Source organism: Cervus canadensis, chromosome 13 (assembly GCF_019320065.1).
Source record: "Cervus canadensis isolate Bull #8, Minnesota chromosome 13, ASM1932006v1, whole genome shotgun sequence".
NCBI classification, from domain to species: domain Eukaryota; kingdom Metazoa; phylum Chordata; class Mammalia; order Artiodactyla; family Cervidae; genus Cervus; species Cervus canadensis.
This window is the reverse complement of record NC_057398.1, coordinates 70,500,020-70,519,343: the sequence shown is the minus strand read 5'-3', so window position 1 is coordinate 70,519,343 and position 19,324 is coordinate 70,500,020. Positions and strand designations below refer to the sequence as shown.

The 19,324-nt window shown below is 42.1% G+C and overlaps 1 protein-coding gene across 14 annotated transcripts in view; it reads right to left on the bottom strand.

The window, feature by feature from the left end:
• LOC122452557 overlaps positions 1-19,324 on the bottom strand; it is a 72,450-nt gene that overhangs the window by 27,696 nt on the left and 25,430 nt on the right. Inside the window, exon 1 of one of the 14 annotated variants that reach the window (XM_043486276.1) lies at positions 14,769-14,894. The exons of the other annotated variants lie outside the window; for them this stretch is intronic. The gene's annotated coding sequence lies outside the window, so the exon portion shown is untranslated. Of the gene's footprint in view, positions 1-14,768; positions 14,895-19,324 lie in introns of those variants that run through there. 14 annotated transcript variants of the gene reach the window in all.

Below are 19,324 nucleotides of genomic sequence, written 5' to 3'. Positions count from 1 at the left end.
ACATCCCATCTATTTTCCTTTGGTAGCTCTGTCATTGACTCTGGAATCTGTCTTGGGTCTCAAGTCCAGGCAAGTACAGGGCTTGCAGGCCTGTGAAGTGTAGTCCAACTGCTTCTGCAGAGTATTTGCCTGACCTGATTTGATAATTCATCTGTAGGTATTTCCTGGGCTCATGCACATATTCCAGGTACTCATGAGCCTTTGGGACACTGAAAGATCTGGGACATCCAGATCTTAGAGGAAATCCCAGCAGGTGTTCCTCTTGAGGGAACAGGGGGACAGGGCCCAGGGCGCCTGTGCTGAACATCGTCAGAGAAGAGGTGAGGAGGGAGGGAGAGACTTTGCATCTCCTCACGAGCCCATCCCTCCAACACTGACTCTGAGATCAGGGAGGGAGGGACACAGGGCCTTCAGAGAGACATGAACAGTGCACTGAACACTACACACCCCATTGAGAGAATGAAACAGGCACGCGGAACTGAGATGACAGATCTCGCTCATAGACTTTAGAGTCACTACTGTTGACATTTCTACACTACCGAAAGCTAAGTAAAGATTCACTGCAACACCAATCAAAATATTAATGTCATTTTCATACAAATGGAAAAAGCAAGTCCCAAAATATATATGGAACCACTAAGGATTCCAAATAGACAAAATGAGAGCAAAGATCAAAGTTCCTCACCTCCTCATTCCAAAACACATTACAAAAATATTGGAATCAAAACTCCATGATAGTGACATAGAAACAGATAATAGCCTTAAAGACCAGAATAAAGAGCCCCAAGTAAACTCATGGACACATGGTCAGATGAAATTCACCAAGGTTCTAAGACAACAAGATAGACAAAGGGTAGCCTCTTTAATAATCAGTGTGACAAAAAGATAACCTACAGAACAATTACAAACCAAATACCAGATAAAGAGCTCATACTCAAAACATATAAGAAAACACCATGACTCAAATGCAAAACAAATACAAAATTAAAATGGTAAATAAACCAGTTGAGTACTGTGCAAAAACTTAAATAGACATTTCTGGAAAAAGACATACAAATAGTAACATATATAGGATAAGTTTGTCAACCTCACTAGTCATCAGGTGAATGCAAATCAAAACCTCACACATGTTAGGTTTTGTACTATAAAGGCAAAAAGTTAACAGGTTAAGGCCATGATATGGGGAGCTGGAACCTATGCACACTGCTGGTGGGAGTGTAAATTGTACAGCTCTTTTGTGGAGAATAGTAAAATGGTTCCTTATAAAAGTACAAACAGAATATCATATGATTCAACAAATGCAGTTCTTGATATATATACAAAGGAAATTAAATCAGTATCACAGAGAGATATATACAGTCCTAAATTCACTGCAACATTTTTCGTAACAGCCTTGATACACAATCAACTTCCGGTGACAAATAAGTGTGCTATGCCTGAGGTAACCTTAGATAACTGGGAGATATTTAATTCTCAAAATAACTGCCGAAGACTCTTAGCGCCTTAGAGAGGATGAAAGGAATATTACAATTAAAGTACCATGTCCAAACTGTCTTAATCTGAAGTGGTGCCACAAAGGTTCTACAGATAGTGAAGCCTCATATACACACAGCACTAGATAGGGTTTACCCCAACCTTGGAAGGACTGGGAGGAATGAGACCTGGGAATGTTTGAGGAAGGGTCACAAGGTGGGAAGGACTGGGGTGTGGGGAGCAGGGGCAGGGCTGTCTGCATGGAGCATCGGGTTCTAAGAGGAGCAGTGATCCTCGGTCCTGCAGCTCTGAGTCTCTGACCTGGGTCTGGGTAGTCCCAGGAGACCAGGTCAGTAGGGCTTCATGAGCAAATGTGTAAAGAAAGCCAGCGGCCCCTTCACAGTCTCTAGAATCCGTGGCCATGCTGGTCTCTAGGGGCAGCTGGACATGGACTGCTCTCACGGGGAAGCACCTTCAGCACAGCACCCTTGGGGAGGTGTGGTGCTGAGATGAGCTCCAGGAGACTCAGCCCAGGCAGGGACGCCAGAGCACGTGTGCTTTGACTCATCCAACCCTGAGAGCACCCTTTACATGAGAAAGAAACAGTGAGGACAATCATGAGGGGAAACCACAAGTCCTGAAAGTGCAGAGGGAGACAGTTCATGTCTCACCCACCACCTGACACTCACTGCAAGAACTTGGTTTCCAGTGACAACTGACTATGAGACTTTTGTGTTCACTAGGATATGTGCATCATAGGAGAATTTAAACATGAAGCCAAAGTCCCTGATACATAATACCCTGCAGGCACTAACCAGAGCCAAGCTTTCATATTTGGCAGTGAAAGGACAGGAAAGAGTAGTCTTGTCAGGAAGGACGTTTCTAAACCGGAAAGCAAGAGGCGATGACAGTAAGCACAGCACAATAAAGCACATGGACACATAGCTCTATTATATCATTAAAATGTGCGGGGAACAAGTCACAGTTCTACACATGGTTCCTTCTAATTCCTGACTTTATATTCGCCCTCCTTCATCTCTAAAGAAGCAAGTGTAACGCAAGTGGTCCAGGAAGCCTCTGCCTCTAAATCCCACCTGAAAGCTGTTCCCTACCCTGCATTCTCTTCTGCATCACTGCTGCTAATACTTTCCAGGAAAAAGTCTGTAGAAAGACAACCATGAGCAATAACATAGCTATTATACAAGTTGACCCACCCATTTCTCCTCCTTCCCTTGACTGACACAGCATCTTCCTTGTCGTCCCTCCTGGTTCCCAGACCTCTCCCGTGCTTCTCTCTGACATTCAAGCTTATGAATCTGAAATTCCACCACTTATGGATGGACACACTTGAAATATGGTTAGGTTGACCAAGCAATTGCTTGCTCTTTATGTGTTTTTTTTAACATAGCAAGTTAAGTATTGCTTAAAATATGTTAATTATAAATAAGCAGATCTGACTAGCGGCTACTACACTGGAAAGTTCACCTCTAAGAGCTCCAAAGATAAAGAAAAGGCAACACACTGCCTGTTCTCCTTGTTCTTTATTGCAGAAGATTTGTTGTCCTGATATGTCATTCATATGGAGGAATACCTGGGGCTCTTTTACACAGGTCAGGCATTTGGAGAGTGCTTGTGGACATTCCAATAGTAAGATGAACACTCAGATTCAAAGAAAATTCCCTGTAGGGGGCTCACTTGTAGGCAGAGGTGAAGGGCATGACCCAGAGCTCAAGTAGTACAACTAAGTAGAGAGTAGGTACAGAGCGGGGAGGGAAACATTTACTGTTTTATGAGCCCAGGTTTCCCATCCCTGACACATTAATAAATTGACACATGTGTGACATAAATAAATGACACATGTGTGACAAAATGATCTTCGCCAAGGTTCTAAAATTACCAAGAGAAGAAAGAGTAGTTTCTTCAACAATCAACAGAAAGGCAACATACAGAATGAGAGGAAGTAAGTGGCAACTTTATATCTGAATAAGGGGCCAATATCTGGAATATATAAGAAACTACTACAACTTCAAAACCATAATAGGCAAATAATTGAGTTTTAAAAATGTGTGGAAAGACATAAACACAGCAGGATCCTCTATGACCCACCTCCCAGAATATTGTAAGTAAAAGCAAAAATAAACAAATGGGACCTAATGAAACTTAAAAGCTTTTGCACAACAAAGGAAACTGTAAGCAAGGTGAAAAGACAGCCCTCTGATGGGGAGAAAATAATAGCAAACGAAGCAACAGACAAAGGATTAATCTCAAAAATATACAAGCAACTCCTGAAGCTCAATTCCAGAAAAATAAATGATCCAATCAAAAAATGGGCCAAAGAACTAAACAGACATTTCTCCAAAGAAGACATACAGATGGCTAACAAACACATGAAAAGATGCTCAACATCACTCATTATCAGAGAAATGCAAATCAAAACCACAATGAGGTACCATTACACGCCAGTCAGGATGGCTGCTATCCAGAACTCTGCAAGCAATAAATGCTGGAGAGGGTGTGAAGAAAAGGGAACCCTCTTACACTGTTGGTGGGAATGCAAACTAGTACAACCACTATGGAGAACAGTGTGGAGATTTCTTAAAAATCTGGAAATAGAACTGCCATATGACCCAGCAATCCCACTTCTGGGCATACACACTGAGGAAACCAGATCTGAAAGAGACACGTGCACCCCAATGTTCATCGCAGCACTGTTTATAATAGCCAGGACATAGAAGCAACCTAGATGCCCATCAGCAGACGAATGGATAAGGAAGCTGTGGTACATATACACCATGGGATATTACTCAGCCATTTAAAAGAATTCATTTGAATCAGTTCTAATGAGATGGATGAAACTGGAGCCCATTATACAGAGTGAAGTAAGCCAGAAAGATAAAGACCAATACAGTATACTAATGCATATATATGGAATTTAGAAAGATGGTAATGATAACCTATATGCAAAACAGAAAAAGAGACACAGATGTACAGAACAGACTTTTGGACTCTGTGGGAGAAGGCGAGGGTGGGATGTTGTGAGAGAACAGCATTGATACATGTATATTATAAAGGGTAAAACAGATCACCAGCCCAGGTTGGATGCATGAGACAAGTTCTCGGGCCTGGTGCACTGGGAAGAACCAGAGGGATCGGGTGGAGAGGGAGGTGGGAGGGGAGATCGGGATGTGGAATACGTGTAAATCCATGACTGATTCATGTCAATGTATGGCAAAAACCACTACAATATTGTAAAGTAATTAGCCTCCAACTAATAAAAATAAATGGAAAAAAAATTTTTTTAATGTGTGAAAAATTTCAATAGACATTTCTTCAGAGAAGACATAGAAGTGATCAGTATACACATAAGAAAAGTGCTCAACATCACTAAGCATCAGTGATAAAGAAACCAGGTCAAAAGGAGATGCTGCCTTTCAGGATGATTTTTATAAAAATAAAATAACATACGTTGGCAAGAAGGTGGAGAAGTGGAACATTTGTACCCTGTTGATAGGAATGGAAAATGGCATAGCCATTATGGGACAGTTTAGAAATCCCTCAAAAAACTATTAAGAGAATTTTCCTAAGATCCAGCAATCACTCATCTGAGTTTATGTCCAAAGGGAATAAAACTAGAATGTCCAGGAGATATCTACAATCTCATATCCATTGCCATATGTACAAAAAAACCAAGATAGAAAAATTGCCCCGTGTCCACAGGGAGATAAATCAATAAAGAAAATGTGGTATTTACTTACACTGCAATGTGATTCAACCTTTAAAAGCGAAGGAAACCCTGTCATTTTCAGCAATATGAATGAAGTGGGACGATATTATAAGAGTGAAATAAGTCAGTTACAGGAAGACAAATCCTGCACGATTCCATTTACCTGAGGTATCTAAAGGAAAACTCAGAGAAGCAGGTAGTAGAAGGTGGTTCCAAGAGCTGGAAAGAGAGCAGGGAGGGTCTGTTCGATGGTCATAAAATCTTAGTTGGAAGATGGAAAAGTTCTAGTGATGCACTGAACATCACTGTATGCAGTAGAGAGGACTGGGCACTTTAAAGCTTAAGAAGCAAGTCTGGCCTGAACTTCCTCCATCGATCTGTGGAGGCTGCGCCTTTCTCAGGGCGAGCAGCTGCTGCAGGGCACTGGAGTGGGGAGCAGCTGAAGGAGACACCCCACGTCCAAGGTTAGCGGCAGCGGCTGTGAGGAGACACCCCACGTCCAAGATCAGCAGCGGCGGCGGTGAGGAGACACCCCACGTCCAACGTCAGCAGTGGCGGCCGTGAGGAGATACTCAGTGTCCAAGGACAGCAGCGGCGGCCGTGAGGATACACCCCGATTCCAAGGTCAGGAGCGGCAGCCGTGAGGAGACACCCCACGTCCAAGGCAAGAAGCAGCAGAGGAATAGGCAAATGTGACCTTGGAGTACAGAATGAAGCAGGGCAAAGGATAATAGAGTTCTGCCAAGGGAAAGCACTGGTCATAACAAACGTGATCTTCCAACAACACAAGAGAAGACTCTAGACATGACATCACCAGATGGCCAACACCAAAATCAGATTGATTATATTCTTTGGAGTCAAAGATGGAGAAGCTCTATACAGTCAGCAAAAGCAAGACCGGGAGCTGACTGTAGCTCAGATCATGAACTTATTGCCAAATTCAGACTTAAACTGAAGAAAGAAGGGATATCCACTAGACAATTAAGGTATGACCTGAATCAATCCCTTACAATTATACAATGGAAGTGAGAAATAGATTTAAGGGACTAGATCTGATAGAGTGCCTGATGAACTATGGAAGGAGGTTTGTGACATTCTACAGTAGACAGGGATCAAGATCATCCCCAAGAAAAGAAACGCAAAGAAACATAATGGCTGTCTGAGGAGGCCTTACAAATAGCTGTGGAATGAAGACAAGCCAAAAGCAAGGGAGAAAAGGGAAGATATACCCATTTGAATATAGAGTTCCAAAGAATAGCAAGGAGAGATATGGAAGCCTTCCTCAGGCTTCAGTGCAAAGAAATAGAGGGAAACAACAGAATGGGAAAGACTAGAGATCTCTTCAAGAAAATCAGAGAAACCAAGGGAATATTTCATGCAAAGATGGGATCAATAAAGGACAGAAAGAGTATGGACCTAACAGAAGCAGAAGATATTAAGAAGAGGTGGCAACAGTGCACAGAAGAAATGCACAAAAAAGATCTTCACGACCCAGATAATCACGATGGTGTGATCACTCACACTCACCTAGAGCCAGACATCCTGGAATGTGAAGTCAAGTGGGCCTTAGGAAGTATCACGACGAACAAAGCTAGAGGAGGTGATAGAATTCCAGTTGAGTTATTTCAAATATTAAAAGGCAATACTGTGAACATGCTGCACGCAATATGTCAGCAAATTTGGAAAACTCAGCAGTGGCCACAGAGCTGGCAAAGGTCAGTTTTCATTCCAATCCCAAAGAAAAGCAATGCCAAAAAAATGCTCAAACTACTGCACAACTGCATTCATCTCACATGCTGGCAAAGTAATGCCCAAATATTTCCAAGCCAGGTTTCAGCAATACGTGAACCGTGAACTTCTAGATGTTCAACCTGGTTTTAGAAAAGGCAGAGGAACCAGAGATCAAATTGCCAACATCCGCTGGATCCACCAAAAAGCAAGAGAGTTCCAGAAAAACACCTCTTTCTGCTTTACTGACTATGCCAAACAATAAACTTTGGTAAATTCTGAAAGAGATGGGAAAACCAGACCACCTGACCTGCTTCTTGTGAAACTCATATGCAGGTCAGGAAGCAACAGTTAGAACTGGACATGGAACAACAGACTGGTTCCAAATAGGAGAAGAAGTACGTCAAGGCTGTATATTGTCACCCTGCTTATTTAACTTATATGCAGAGTACCTCATGAGAAACGCTGGGCTGGAGGAAGCACAAGCTGGAATCAAGATTGCTGGGAGAAATATCAATAACGTCAGATATGCAGATGATACCGCCCTTATGGCAGAAAGTGAAGAAGTAGTAAAGAGCCTCTTGATGAAAAGTGAAAGAGGAGAGTAAAAAAGTTGATTTAAAACTTAACATTCAGAAAACTAAGACCATGGCAGCTGGTCTCATCACTTCATGGCAAATAGAAGGGGAAACAGTGTAAACAGTGTCAGACATTATTTTTTTGGGCTCCAAAATCACTGCAGATGGTGACTGCAGCCATGAAATTAAAAGACATTTACTCCTTGGAAGGAAAGTGATGACCAACCTAGATAGCATATTAAAAAGCAGAGACATTACTTTGCCAATAAGATTCTGTCTCTTCAAGGCTGTGGTTTTTCCAGTAGTCATGAATGGATGTGAGCGTTGGAATGAAAAGAAAGGTGAGCACTGAAGAATTGATGCTTTTGAACTGTGGTGTTGGAGAAGACTCTTGAGAGTCCCTTGGACTGCAAGGAGATCCAACCAGTCCATCCTAAGGGAGATCAGATCTGGGTGGTCATTGGACAGACTGATGTTGAAGCTGAAGCTCCAATACTTTGGCCACCTGATGTGAAGAACTGACTCATTGGGAAAGACCTTGATGCTCAGAAGACTGAGGGCAGGAGGAGAAGGGGATGACAGAGGATGAGATGGTTGGATTGCATCACTGACTCAAGGAAGATGAGTTTGAGTAATCTCCGGGAGTTGGTGATGGACAGGGAGGCCTGGCGTGCTGTGATCCATGGGGTCGCGAAGAATCTGACACATTTGAGCAACTGAACTGAAGTCCTTTCTCAGATTCCTTCAGAACTGGGTGCTGCTTGTGGGTACCACCAGAGCCTCCCTGCAGAAGGAAGGAGGCTCTCTAGTACTAGGTGCCTTGGGTGAGGGGGGAGGGATTCATTCTGAGGCTCTAATAGGGAAAAGTTTGAATGAGGAAAGTGGCAGAGTGATGAATCACGAGCAATGAAAATACAAGACCTACTAAGAAGTGAGATTTACGATTAAATGAAGGTGTGATTGACCCAATAAGGTGGATTCTGAAATACAGTTTTGTTTAAAAGAATCCTGAAGGGCTTCCCTGGTGGCTCAGTGGTTATGAATCTACCTGCCAAGGTAGGAGATCCCTGGTCTGGAAAGTAACTGCAATAAACGTACCACATATATATTACCTGTGAGTAACATATGATAGCTGAAACTGAAGTGACAGGATGCAAGAATTTTCTGTATCATCTGTACAACTTTTATATCAATGAAATCCTGTTCTAAATAAAGTCTAATAACTTAAAGAATCTTGAAAGATGGCTTCAGGGAGGAACATATCCCAGCTAATGGTAAAACATTAGCCATAGTCCAAACCAAAGCTAGAGACTATCTTTACTCTTAAACATGAATTAAATGCTGAATTTTAAATTGCATAGCTAAAACAGTACCAACCAATGTAGTAAGTTTCAGTTAGAATGCATGAAACACCAGAAGAACATTGCTTAATATTTCAGTTGTTTTCTTAAATATGAGGCACTGAACATACTACAATAATTATTCTTGAGTGAACTTAATGAGAAAATTTCCACAGTATATTCAACTGGGTCAGTTATAGGGTGCACCCTATTTTGTGGCCAAACAGGAACCATCTTGACCAAGCTGGTGCTTGATGGTCTTGAATTCTGAGGAATGTCTCTTCTGGTCTTCCGGACAAAGCGTCCTGAGAAATGCATCATAAAGGAGAGAGCTGTTGACATCTTGCTGGCAGAAGAATATACGGAAACTGATCATCTTTGATCCACAGTTCAATCCTCTGTTCCCCTTCCTCACCAGATGCCTAGCAGGGCCTCCTAAATCCAAGGTGGACTTAGGAAGATCTGCAGTTTGATGTACACTGAAAACACCCACAGACTGGCTGTGCAGGCAAACATCTCTGTTTAACTGAGACCTAGAAGCTCAGCAGAGCATGGTGACCATGCCTGATGGACTGGATTCAGATCCTGTTCAGGAGAAGCAGGTACATGGGAAAGACATATGGATCCCTCTTTGCCTCAGTTCCCTGTGCTGAGTTGAAGAAATGTTAATATGGCCTATTTTTAGTATTATGAGGCCAATAATGATTAAGTACAGGTAAAATATTAGAAAAATAAAGGAGGGACTTCCCAGGCTGTCCAGAGGTTAAGAATCTGCCTTGCAATGCAGGAGATGGGTGTTTGATTTCTGATCAGGAAAATAAGACCCTGCATGCTTGGAAGCAACTTAGAAAACATGTTGCAACTACTGAGCTCAAATGCTACACTAGGGAGTCAGTGCACTACAACTAAAGATCTGCAGGATGCCATGAAGATCCCATGTGCCACAGCTAAGATTCGATGCAGCCAAATACATAGAAAAGCTTCACAAGCACTCTGTAAGTGTTCAATTTTGATAGACGGTAAGAATAATGTGGACCTTTAGCAGTGGTTGAAAGGAGAGAAGGCATTTTGATGGCTCCAAGTGAGTCGGGATGGGAACTTAGTCCAGCTTTTGCACAGTAACAAGGCTTTACAGTTCATAGAGAGTATCTGCTAACACCTCCTCTGACACCCAGTCCTGTTGGGAAGGCAGGGAGGACAGAGTGGGGGCTGTAACCCATGTTACAACGAAGTGTGTTGAAATTTAGAGAGATCCAGTGACTTTCCAAGAGTCACACAATAAAGAATGCCCCCCTCTCTCTCTCTCAAATTCGCCTGCACCTAGTTTTCTGTGGATGAGAGCTGATGCCCTGGAGAAGATGCCTCAGCCTAAAAAAGAGCTCAAATCCTCCTTCTACCACTTGTCTCTATATTTTAATTCCTGATCCAAAATACAACTTTCTTCTGAGGCAAAGCCCCTCAGAAAGACCACAGGATTCCAACTCTGTCCATCCTCCACAGATTCTTCACATGGTCAACCATGTCACAACAGCCTTTTCAATGCCCAGGTCACCTTGCTGAGTGACCAGTGGTCTGATTGTAGGCCAAGTTGGCTCAGAGCTCAGAACCTTCTAAACCAAAGGCCACATGATGGCTCTACCAAGAATTAGCTTCCCTTTCACTGATTAAGTCTGGATGAGGAGTTCATGTGAATTAGCTGTGGAGGTCTCTATCTGTGCTGGGCTTTGGTGCCTGAATTAAGCTTCTGATGCTCAAAGTCTCAGAGCTGAACTGAGCACTGATTTGAGCAGCCTGGACCAAGTGCTAGCTAAGAATGGGCAGGAGCTTGAGTCTTTCCTCACTAAAATTCTTACTCTATCAACTCCTCATCATGCTTTAGACCCTGTAGTGGAAGACAACAGAGCCCCGCATTCTTTTTGAAAATCATCTCCATACTCACAGCCTGGAGACCACACCCCAAGATCCCCATGAGGGTCAACAGAAAGACCCTCCTTCCCTCAGTGACCAAACGTTCATCCTACTAATCCAATAGCACTGCCCCATCTTACCAACCTCCCTGGCAACAGCCAAACAGTGTTCCTGCCCACATCCTCCCATGGAAATCCCACCAGTAAATCCCAGTTTCTTTCCTGTTTGAAAGTCTCTGGATCTACACTACTAGCACTGTAGACATGGGAAGCTGCATTTAGAAGATTTCAGCTGTAATTCCCTTTTCCTGTAATTTACATTGTTGGGGAGACATCATGGTTCTCCTGGTTCAGTTCCTTCCATCTGTTCTCCAGTAGAGTGTGTACAAAACTGCCACTGGAGAATTGTATATTTTTCTAAATTTAGGAAGATATTCAAGGCAGCCATCTGACAGAAGAATCAAAATGTATAAATTAAGGAATAAAACAAGATTATAAAATACATTTGCAACTCTGTAGATAAACTAGAGTGATGGAAATGGAAAAAAAAAAGGAAAAAAAATTCAGTAAAAATTAAGCAGCCATTTGAAGGAACAGCCCTCAGAGGATCAGTGGGAACCGATCTCCAGAACAGCAGTTCAGGTTTCCCATTTTCAAACTCTGAAGGTTGAAGGTGAGCCCTTCTCAGTTGGTATTATAAGTGAACCTCTCAGCTCGCACAGTGGCACTTGGTACGAATGCAGAATGTGCATTAACACGTCACCGTGGTGACGACACGTCACAGAGCATGCAGACTCAGCTGGGCTCTGCACAGGACGAGTCAGACTGCACTGCCCGCTGCCGCTGCGATTCTGCCACAGGTCTGGCTTTTCAGAGTAAACACTGCATTTCAAAAGCCCCATCACAGGCTCACAGATCCCTCTCTGATTAAGAAAATAATTTACATGAGAGAAAATGGCCTGTACCCCAGATGTAGATGTTTGTGAACATCTCAGGGTGAAGAGGGACAAGGCTAACACGTTGAGAATATAGTTATTTCTATTCCTGTGCATGTATCATCTCCCATCATTTCTAGTATTTTAAGTCACCAGCTATTTCCAGATCAAATAATTCAAAATATGTTCCAGTTGAAATAAAAATCAGCATTAATCGAAAATGAATTATAAAATGTCATATTCTCTAACCATATGCTTATCAAATTATGTAAGCCCTTCTCTCATTCTTTATATTTATCACTTCCTTTTTTCTGTATGCACCTAAATGTACAGACTTATCTCTCAATCTCTGCCAATTCATTTAGCAATTTATCTGTTTTTGAGTGTAAATCCTGGCTATTCACTGAACAATTAACAATAAACAAATCACTGTGTTTTCACCTATAGGTTGGGTCAACATGTAGTTATTGCTTTTCTCAATGAGTAATTTTAGATAACCCAAAACTCTAGGATTAAACGTGTGTTCTGGGTCATAATTCAACACTTAATCACACCCCATTTTCATGGTCATGAAAAGTGGCTATAGGATGATAAGGGACCAGCCCCCTAAAACACAGAAGTGAAAACCTTAGGAGAAAGATGAGAAGTTGCCCCATTAAAACAAAGCAGGTGCCCTTACAAGGTACGGACTGCTGTACTGTGTGTGTGCCTGTGTGTTCCATCGCATCTGATCTTTGTGACCCCATAGACTGTAGCCCACCAGATTCTTCTGTCCATGGGATTTTAAAAGCAAGAATACTGGAGTGGGTAGCCATTTCCTTTCCAGGGGCTCTTCCCAACCCAGGGATGCAACTCTGTGCCTCCTGAATTGGCAGGAGGATTCTTTACCACTGAGCCATCTGGGAAGCCCAGGTGTAGTACATACCTTATCATTTCTTTAAAAAAAAAAAGTTTAAAAGTGTTAGTCTCTCAGGCATGTCCAGCTCTTTGCATCTCCATGGACTGTAGCCAGCATATCTCTTCTGTCTGTGGGATTCTCCTGGCAAGAATACTGGAGTGGGTAGCCGTTCCCTTCTCCAGGGGATTTTTCCGACACAGGGATTGAGCCTGTGTCTCCTGCACTGCAGGCAGGTTCTTTACTGTGTGAGCCAGCCCTTCATTCCTGACTCAGCTCACCTCCAAGTATCTGAACTAACAGACTAAGCGGGTCCTTGATGAAGTAAGAAAATAACTAAGATGGTGTCATATTTTATCCAAGAATTACCCACCTGCGAGATAACTGAAGATGGAAGATAACAGGCAATGCGATATTACTCTAAATGAAGATTTCTGTGCTTCCCAGCTTGATGGAAAATGTGTTTGTATATGTATAAATAAGCAAAATGAGGATAAAATTTAAATAAGAATTAGGGAATGTATTTCTTTTTTAATAGGATTTCATAACAATGCACTGAATTTGTTACTATATTCAGTTCAGTTCAATTCAGTCCCTCAGTCATGTCTGACTCTTTACAACGCCATGATCTGTGGCACGTCAGGCTTCCCTGTCTATCACCAACTCCCGGAGCTTGCTCAAACTCGTGTCCATCGAGTTGGACATGCCATCCAACCATCTCATCCTCTGTCGTCCCCTTGTCCTCCTGCCTTCAACCTTTCCCAGCATCAAGGTCTTTTCAAACGAGTCAGTTCTTCGCATCAGGTAGCCAAAGTATTGGAGTTTCAGCTTCTACATAAGCCCTTGCAATGAACATCCAGGACTGATTTCCGTTAGGATGGTATTGGTGAATCTCCTTGCAGTCCAAGGGACTCTCAAGAGTCTTCTCCAACACCACAGTTCAAAAGCATCAGTTCTTTGGCACTCAGCTTTCTTTATAGTGCAACTCTCACATCCATATATGACTACTGCAAAAACCATAGCTTTGACTAGATGGACCTTTGTTGGTAAAGTAATGTCTCTGCTTTTTAATATGCTGTCTAGGATGGCCATAGCTTTTCTTACACGGAGCAAACTTTTTTTTTTTTGTAATTTCATGGCTGCAATCACCATCTGCAGTGATTTTGGAGACCCAAAAATAAAGTCCTCATCATATTCATTGTTTCCCCATGTATTTGCCATGAAGTGATGGGACTGGATGCCATGATCTTAGTTTTCTGAATGTTGAGTTTTAAGTCAACTTTTTCACCTTCCTCTTTCACTTTCATCAGGAGGCATGTTAGTCCTTCCTCATGTTCTTCCATAAGGGTGGTGTTATCTGCATGTTTGAGGTTATTGATATTTCTCCCACCAATCTTGATTCTAGCTTGTGCTTCATGCAGCCTGGCATTTTGCATGTTGTTCTCTGAATATAAGTTAAATAAGCAGGGTGACAATATACATGGTTACAATATTGTTTCCGTTGTTTTCTTGTTTTCAGATTTTTGGCTTTCAGGCATGTGGCATCTTAGGTCCCACCAGGGGATGACCCCGCAATCCCCCTTCGCACAACTTTGGAAGGCGAAGTCCTAAGCACTAGACTGCCAGGCAAGTCCCTAGGGAATGCATTTCCAAATACATTGGAGGAACATCATTCAAAAGGGAGTAGAGTGCATCAGTCAGACACCCACTTTTGGAAAGAAATCAGGATTAAGCAAATTACTCCCTTTCCAGCTACCACCTGAGAATCCACGGTTAACAAAGAGTAAATGAGTAAATGTAGGTAAAGCTCTTAGAAAAATGCTTGTCAGAGTGTCAGCACTGTCTAATCATTCCCTGAATATATCTGGAAAGAGTACAAAAACTTAAAAAAGTTGTTACTTCCAGAGACAGCAACTAGTAGGCTATAGAAGAGGGAAGGAAGGAAACACAGATTTTACTATATGTTCTGTTGCAACCTGTGAATTTTCCTCGAGTGTGTTTTTCTCATTACTTTTAATATAAAATGTTTTTATAAACTAACCCCCAGTGTCATGACATGACACCCTTTTTGTTTTGCTCATGGTCCCAAGGTGAGGAATTCAGACAGGGCACAGTGGGGATGGCTCTTTCTGATCTAGGATGTTGGGGTCGCAGGAGAGGAGACTCACAGGTTGGGGCTGACACTCACACTAGAAGCTGGATTCCTCTGGAGGTGATGTCACTGCCACATCTGTAGCTGAAGCTGGTTTGCTGGAGGAGCTTCAGGAAGCCTCCCCACGAGGCCTGGGTTTCGTTCTAGAAGGCAGGACTGCAGAGCTCATTCTGGGTGGTGGAGGGCTGCAACAGGAGACTGACCTGAGTGGCTCATGGCCTATTCAGGCTTAACTGTGGACATAACACAGTGTTATTTCCAGGACATTCCTCAGTGATAAGTAAGCCCTCATCACTCTGTATCACCTCTTGTTAAATGTAAGGGACTAAACCCACATCTAAGTGGGAGAAATATCCACATCTAAATGGGAGAAATATAAAAGAAATTGCACAGAGGTTAAGATTTATACATGTATATATCAGTTTAAAAATACTCAATAGCAGCACATGAAAAGGTGCTCAGCATCACTAATCATCAGGGAAATGCAGTTAAAAACAAAACAAAACAAAACAAAACCAGATATACAAACAAGAAATGTTCGTGAGGATATGGAGAAAAGGGAACCTTTCTACATTGTTGGTGGGAAAGTAAACTGAAACAGGCACTACATAAAACAGTATAAATATTGCTCAAAAAAAACTAAAAATAGAGCTACCATATGATCCAACAGTTCCACTCGAGTTTATGTCTGAAAAAAACCAAAACCACCATTTCAAAAAAATACATGGATTCCACTGTTCATAGCAGCATTACTTACAATTGCCAAGGCATGGCACCACTTCAGTATTCTTGCCTTGAGAACCTCATGAACAGTATGAAAAGGCATAAAGATAAGACACTGAAAGATGAACTCCCCAGGTCAGTAGGTGCCCAATATGGTATAGGAGATCAGTGAAGAAATAACTCCAAAAAGAATGAAGGAACGGAGCCAAAGCAAAAACAACACTCAGCTGTGGATGGGACTGGAGATAGAAGCAAGGTTCGATGCTGTAAAGAGCAATACTGCAAAGGAACCTGGAATGTTAAGTCCATGAATCAAGGCAAATTGGAAGTGGTCAAACAGGAGATGACATGAGTGAACATCAACATTCTAGGAATCAGTGAACTAAGATGGACTGGAATGGATGAATTTAACTCAGATGACCATTATATCTACTACTGTGGGCAGGAATCCCTTAGAAGAAAAGGAGTAGCCATCATGGTCAAAAAAAGGGTCCGAAATGCAGTACTTGTATGCAGTCTCAAAAACGACCGAATGATCTCTGTTCGTTTCCAAGGCAAGCCATTCAATATATTGGTAACCCATATCTATACCCCAATCAGTAATGCTGAAGGAGCTGAACTTGAATGGTTCTCTGAAAACGTACAAGACCTTCTAGACTTAATACCCAAAAAAGATGTCCTTCTCATTATAGAGGACTGGAATGCAAAAGTAGGAAGACAAGAAACACCTGGAGTAACAGGCAAATTTGGCCTTGGAGTACAGAATGAAGCAGGGCAAAGGCTAATAGAGTTCTGCCAAGGGAACACACTGGTCACAGCAAACACCCTCTTCCAACAACAGAAGAGAAGACTCTACACATGGACATCACCAGATGGTTGACACCAAAATCAGATTAATAATATTCTTTGCAGCCAAAGATGGAGAAGCTCTATACAGTCAGGAAAAATAAAACTGGGAGCTGACTGTGGCTCAGCTCAGGAACTACTTGTTGCCAAATTCAGACTGAAATTGAAGAAAGTGGAGAAAACCACTAGACCATTCTGGTATGACCTAAATCAAATCCCTTATGACTATACAGTGGAAGTGAGAAATAGATTTAAGGGACTAGATCTGATAGATAGAGTGCTGGATGAACTATGGACAGAGGTTTGTGACATTGTACAGGACAAGAATCAAGACCATCTCCAAGAAAAAGAAACGCAAAAAAGCAAAATGGTTGTCTGAGGAGGCCTTACAAATAGCTGTGAAAAGAAGGGAAGCGAAAAGCAAAGGAGAAAAGGAAAGATGAACCCGTCTGAATGCAGAGTTCCAAAGAATAGCAAGGAGAGATAAGAAAGCCTTCCTCAGTGATCAGTGCAAAGAAATAGAGGAAAAACAATTGAATGGGAAAGCCTAGAGATCTGTTCAAGAAAAACAGAGATACCAAGGGGAACATTTCATGCAAAGATGGTCTCAATAAAGGACAGAAATGGTATGGACCTAACAGAAGCAGAAGATATTAAGAGGTGGCAAGAATACACAGAATAACTGTGCAACAATATCTTCATGACCCAGATAATCATGAAGGTTTGACCACTCACCTATAGCCAGACATCCTGGAATGTGAAGTCAAGTGGGCCTTAGGAAGCATCACTATGAATAAAGCTAGTGGAGGTGATGGAATTCCAGTTGAGCTATTTCAAATCCTGAAAGATGATGCTGTGAAAGTGCTGCACTCAATATGCCAGCAAATTTGGAAAACTCAGCAGTGGCCACAGGACTGGAAAAGGTCAGTTTTCATTCCAATCCTAAAGAAAAACAATGCCAAAGAATGCTCAAAATACCTCATAATTGCACTCATCTCACACGCTAGTAAAGTAATGCTTAAAATTCTCCAAGCCAGGTTTCAGCAATACATGAGCCGTGGCTTTCCAGATGTTCAAGCCAGTTTTAGAAAAGGCAGAGGAACCAGAGATCAAATTGTCAACATCTGCTGGATCATAAAAAAAGCAAGAGAGTTTCATAAAAAAAAAAATCTATTTCTGTATTATTGACAATGCCAAAGCCTTTGACTGTGTGGATCACAATAAACTGTGGAAAATTCTGAAGGAGACAGGAATACCAAACCACCTGATCTGCCTCTTGAGAAACCTGTATGCAGGTCAGGAAGCAACAGTTAGAGCTGGACACGGAACAATAGACTGGTTCCAAATAGGAAAAGGAATACGTCAAGGCTGTATATTGGCACCCTGTTTATTTAACTTATATTCAGAGTACATCATGAGACATGCTAGGCTTGAGGAAGCACAGGCTGGAATCAAGATTGCCGGGAGAAATAACAATAACCTCACATATGCAGATGACACCACCCTTATGGCAGAAAGTGAAGAGGAACTAAAAAGCCTCTTGATGAAAGTGAAAGAGGAGAGTGAAAATGTTGGCTTAAAGCTCACACTCAAAAAACTAAGATCATGGCATCTGGTCCCATCACTTCATGGGAAATAGATGGGGAGACAGTGGAAACAGGTCAGACACTATTTTGGGGGGTTCCAAAATCACTGCAGATGGTGATTGCAGCCATGAAATTAAAAGATGCTTACTCCTTGATAGGAAAGTTATGATCAACCTAGACAGCATATTAAAAAGCACAGACATTACTTTGTCAACAAAGGTCTGTCTAGTCAAGGCTATAGTTTTTCCAGTGGTCATGTATGGATGTGAGAGTTGCACTATAAAGAAAGCTGAGTGCCAAAGAATTGATGCTTTTGAACTGTGGTGCTGGAGAAAACTCTTGAGAGTCCCTTGGACTGCAAGGAGATCCAACCAGTCCATCCTAAAAGAGATCAGTCCTGGATGTTCATTGGAAGGGCTGATGTTGAAGCTGAAACTCCAATTCTTTGGCCACCTGATGTGAAGAGCTCATTTGAAAAGACCCTGATGCTGGGAAAGATTGAGGGCAGGAGAAGAAGGGGATGACAGAGGATGAGATGGTTGTATGGCATCACCGACTCAATGGACATGGGTTTGGGTGGACTATGGGAGTTGGTGATGGACAGGGAGGCCTGGTGTGCTGCAGTTCATGGGTTCGCAAAGAATCGGACATGACTGAGCGACTGAAATGAACTAAACTGAACTGACGATATGAAAGTAACGTAAGTGTTTGTCATCAGATGACTGAATAAAAAAGATGTGGTATATGTGTGCATATATATATGTGTGTGTATATATATGTGTATATATGTGTGTATGTGTGTGTGTGTGTGTGTGTGTGTGGAGGGTGGATTTGGAGAATTTTATATCAGTGAAATAAATCAGAGAAAGATACAGAATATCACTTTTATGTGGAATCTCAGTAACACAACAAACTAGTGAATGTAACAAAAAAGAAGCAGACTCACAGATATAAAGAACAAACTAGTTTACCTGTGGGGAGAGGGTGGGGGCGTGCAGAATAATGGTGGGTGATTAAGAAATAAATCTGCTATGTATCAAATAAATAAGCTACAGAGATATATTGTACTACATGGGGAAAATAGCCAGTATTTTTTTTTCCTATTTTTTAATTTTTTTACTTTACAGTATTGTATTGGTTTTGCCATACACTGACATGAATCCGCCATGGGTGTACATGTGTTCCCCATCCAGAACGCCCCTCCCACCTCCCTCCCCATCGCCTCTCTCTGGGTCATCCCAGTGCACCAGCCCCGAGCTCCCTGTATCATGCATCAAAACTGGACTGGCGATCCATTTCACATATGATAATTTACATGCTTGAAAGCCATTCTCCCATTATCATCCCACCCTCGCCCTCTCCCAAAGAGTTCAAAAGACTGCTCTATACATCTGTGTCTCTTTTGATGTCTCGCATACAGGGTTATCATTACCATCT